General features: G+C 40.7%; 1 protein-coding gene across 1 annotated transcript in view; it reads right to left on the reverse strand.

Moving 5' to 3' along the window:
- The window catches only part of FBXO10 (F-box protein 10), an 80,715-nt gene that overhangs the window by 75,509 nt on the left and 447 nt on the right, over positions 1–4,759 (reverse strand). The window lies entirely within an intron of this gene.

The raw sequence follows: 4,759 nt of genomic DNA on the forward strand, positions 1-4,759 counted from the left end.
TGGTCCTGCAGGACCCAACTGATGTTCAGCAGTCATTATTTTCCAGGTAGAACCTGTCAGGATGTTTCTTTCCAAACACTTTCTGCTGCAGAGAGCTGGATTTAACCAAGGTGGGGTTTTGCCAGAAAAGTACAATGAAGCTAGAGGGAGGGAAGAGAGTTGAAGGCGTATGCAAGAATGATTACAATGATGGCTAATGGAGTATAAGTTGAGGCATGAGGGCAACGAAGCACAGAAACTAGGCGGAAGGGTGAATAGATCCATGATAGAGTCTGGTGGGGCTAAGTTATTTGTATTGGAGGAAGGAAATTAAATCTAGGCTATGGCTGTGGGATTGAGTGACTAAGACTAAGGAGGACTGAGGTCAGCAAATGTCTTTCCAGAGAAAGCAGATCTGGGCAGAAGGAAATTCTTTCACCTTTTCCCCACCACATCTAACCCTTTATTACACGTGGTAGGCAGAATGCCCCCACCCAAAATGTCTGTGTCCTAATCTCCAAACCTCTTAATACATAACTGAGATGGCAAGAGGGACTTCGGAGATGTAATTAAGGATTCAAGGAAGACTCCCTGATTTCTGGTTTAAGCAGCTGTGTTGATGGTACCATTTACTGAATTAGGCAACAAGTTTCAAGTGAAAAATAATGTGTTCAGTTTTGGATCTGCTAAGCTGAAAATATCGGTGAGATGGAGATGCTGAGTGAGCATATGGATATCCAAACATGGCCAACATTTCAACTGGAAATAAACATTGGGAGTTTCTTCTAAATAGATGGTAATTAAAGCCATGGTCTTTAATGGGCTGGAAGTTTATAAAGAGAAGATAATCCAGGACCAGAAAGTATTTCAAGAATGATCACATAGTCAGTGAATAATAAAGTTTGCAAAAGATGGTAGAACAGGTAAGGGATTTACCCTAGATATGAAGAGGATGAGGCCATGATAACAGGAGATGGAGGAAGGAGTGCTATAAATGTACTGGTTTGCTATTGCTGCTCTAATAAACTATTCAAACTTAGTGGCTTAAAACAACACAAATTATCTTACAGTTGTGGAGGTCAGAAGTTTGAAACAGGTCTTAAGGGGTTAAAGTTAAGGTGTCAGCAGACCTGTGGTCCTTCCAGAGGCTCTAGGGGAGAATCTGTGCCTCACCCTTCCCAGCTTCTGGAACACAGAGGCTGCCCACATTCCTTGGCTTGTGGCCACATCATTCCCACCTCTGCTTCTGTTGTACTATCTTCTCTGACTCTGCACCTTCTTTCTCCCTCTCATAAGACCCTTGTGATTACACTGGGTCCATCCAGAAATAATCTCTACACCTCCAGAGCCTTCCCTGAATTCCTTCTTTCCCCTACACTACATTTATCTGAATCAATACTGGTCTGTTCATTCATCCTCCTTGATCTCCCCTTCAAACCTAGTCCCTACATTGCATCTAGGTTTAAGTAAGCAATTTTGAACTCCCCTTGATCAATATGATTTGAACACCTTAATATGATTCCTGCCTGGCGCTCCCTTCTCTAACCTTTTCCCGTAGACAACCACAGTTAATCCTTCAAGTCTAAACCTCCAGCAAGGTGAGGTCCTCCAGACGTCCACTTGTATGGAATCCTACGATGAATTATAGACCAAAACGGCTGTCCCATGACTGTCCATTCCCAGCTTCTGGCACAAGAGCATGGCATATAATAGAAACTCAGTAACCAATCAATGAATTATTAATCTCTGGGACTTTAAAAAGCCAGACCCTATGTGAAATCATTTTCCCTATATAATTTGCAACAGAACAAAAGTCTCACCTTTAAAATAATAAAAGTTCTGTAATGTTGGAGGCCATTACACACTTTGCCAAATTCTGCCCTTCACTTCAGAGCAGGTGTCCTATAAGCCAAATCCAGCCTGCCACAATTCTGCATAGTTTTATTTGAACACAGCCATGCTCATTGGCTTACATATTGTCTAAGGCTGTTTTCACACTGCAGCTGAAGAGTTGACAGGGACCACAGAGCCCACAAAGCCTAAAGTATTTACCATCTGACTGTGAACAGAAAGCTCGCCAATTCCTGCTTTAGTGGCTTCTTTGATGACCTAAGCTACAAGCAGAATTTATCCAGTGATCAAGTCATAGCAAAACAGAGTAAAATGTCTGGCTGATTTCCTTTTGATACTATCTACAACACTCTCTGGTCCTTAGATCTTACAGGTAAAGAGAGACACTCAGCCCAAGCAAAGTAGGGGGAAGAGAAAGAGAATTTGATTCCTCACTTGTTCTTCATTCCAAATCTAGGCCCAAGTTTACCCACCTACAAACTATTGAACACACTGTAATTGAAATGCTAACTCACTTCACAGAAGAACTACAAAGAGCAATGATAAAGCAGTCTGAAAATGAAATTCACTGGTAGCAGAAGAACACTAGCCTAATTTAGGAGCAAAATTCCTACTTCTGTTTTCTAATTACTATTTCAGAACTGTTAATTACAAGTATTAGACACCCCTGGTGGAGTTTATGGCCTGAATTTTTAAAAGTCAGCTGTAAAAAACTGCACCATCACATTTTCTCTTATTGTAACTTGAACATGTGCTGGAACCAGGGTAACAATCACCACCCCCCACAAAGAAAAACACTAAAGGACAGGGTACAAAATAAATAAATAAACATTAAAAGGCCCTAAACTTTGGCCAGCTGCTATGTATTAGCTACTGAAACTTCCAGTCTCAAACTCCCCATCTGTAAAATGGCATTAACACTGATGGATTAAGGCTGTTTTTAGGTAATGAATTTTAAGTGTTCAGTAATTTTGAAGTTTGTATATAATTAGAGGATAAGCATGCTATCTCATAGCATCTGTAAATATGAATGAAATCTATTAGTGGAGTGAATGCCAGCGCAAATCACTTATAAACACCTTATACCAAAGACGAACCATTAATAACAACTAGTGTTTACCAAACGTCAGCACTGTGCTCTACTTGCATTTTCTCATTTCATCCTTACAACACACTGAAGTAGATAAATGTTTCTATTATGCTAATTTTACAGATGAAGAAAATGAGATACAGACATTCAGTTGCTACAAGTCATCCATCTCATAAGCGTTGCAGCCAGGACTCAAAATAAGGTGTTTATGATCACAGTACTACATACTGCACCCCTTTAAGTCAGGGACGGATATAAATTACCAACATGAAACACAGCATCACAGGGTTAAAATACATGCTGTCTGGGCAAAGATGGTGGATTGAGCACCTGCTACTACTTCCACTCCCTCTGGAAATTCCATTAAACAACAAAGATTTTTAAGATGTTTGTTTAAAGACTGTTTAGGTTTAAACCTGAAAGGATGGAAAAGGAGGAGAGGAGACAATAGCAACAAAGTAAGAAGCTGGAAAGCAGGTGGACAAGTAGTAAATAACCTGGTAGAAAACCGAATTCTGAGTCAGCAATAGGAAAATCAAAACAAACAACACCCAATTTACACCACAGAATTCCTAAAAGGTTCAGGAACTGGTGGTTTCATGTACCTTTGGAAGTAGGGCACGAAGGCATACACACTAAAAAACAAAAAATTGGTTGAAGGTAGTTGGATGCTCTCTGCAACTCTACAGTTACGTAGCCTCTCTTCCCCAACTCCCTCCCCAGATTAGAATTTTCTTTTCTGAAAAGGGTAAAACAGTTCTCTGGATTCTGAGATACCAGGCAGTTATGGGTATGGGTACTGTACTCAATATAGAGACTCAGTGAACAGACACATACTGGACACGAGATATGGAAAACAAGAGACCCAATACAGGAGAAGAGGGAAAAGGAATTCCCAGGATGCTGCAGAAGGGAGACCCGAGAATACAGCCACGCATCAGGCATAGAAGACTATCAGCGACTTAGATAAATGGCAAAAAGATTTAGTGTGATAAGTTCACAGAAAACTAAGCCTAGGAAAATCAAAAAGATGTACAGGAAAAGAAAACAACAAACAGCATTTGGAGTCCTAAGGAAATCAATCTAATCAAAATCAACACTAATAAGTACACTGGAAGGAAGTAGAAATGACATGCATGAGAGATGGAGGAAAGGAGAGTGAAGAGACACAAATCCTTACATGCATGGAGAAGTCAGTAGGCAATGTCTAAAACAGAAAAATCATAAGGTAACAACATAATCGTGTTATTTAGGGACAAGAAGGTAAACTCAATATAATTAGCTAAAAAGAAGTGAATGTAGTTGTACCTGGGAAGAAGGTTAAGGACTTTCCCCTTCTCCCAACAAACTTGGAGAACTACCTGACTTAAAAATATAGCGTTTTCCCCCTTTGGTGGGATTACATATTCTCAGCATCAAGCAGTAATGTTGCCTTTCATAAAGATTGCTTAAGAATAAAACCATGTTGTTTTATCAGGATTAGCAAATTCTCCAGTCCAAAACAAGAGGAACTCAATTTAATGCAGTTTGTAATAGTCACAACATTACAGTAGTCTCACCAGTGACTGCTGATTTGCAGCAAAAAGTGGGTTAAGAAAAATAAAAGCCCTATTTTTCTTAGTTGGTACATTTATTAAAAATATAGGGCTTCCCTGGTGGCACAGTGGTTGAGAGTCCTCCTGCTGATGCACGGGACATGGGTTCATGCCCCGGTCCAGGAAGATCCCACATGCCACAGAGCGGCTGGGCCCGTGAGCCATGGCCACTGAGCCTGTGCGTCCAGAGCCTGTGCTACGCAACGGGAAAGGCCACAACAGTGAGAGGCCCGTGTACTGCAAA

Source organism: Lipotes vexillifer, unplaced genomic scaffold (assembly GCF_000442215.2).
Source record: "Lipotes vexillifer unplaced genomic scaffold, Lipotes_vexillifer_v1.1 scaffold920, whole genome shotgun sequence".
Taxonomy (NCBI): Eukaryota; Metazoa; Chordata; class Mammalia; order Artiodactyla; family Lipotidae; genus Lipotes; species Lipotes vexillifer.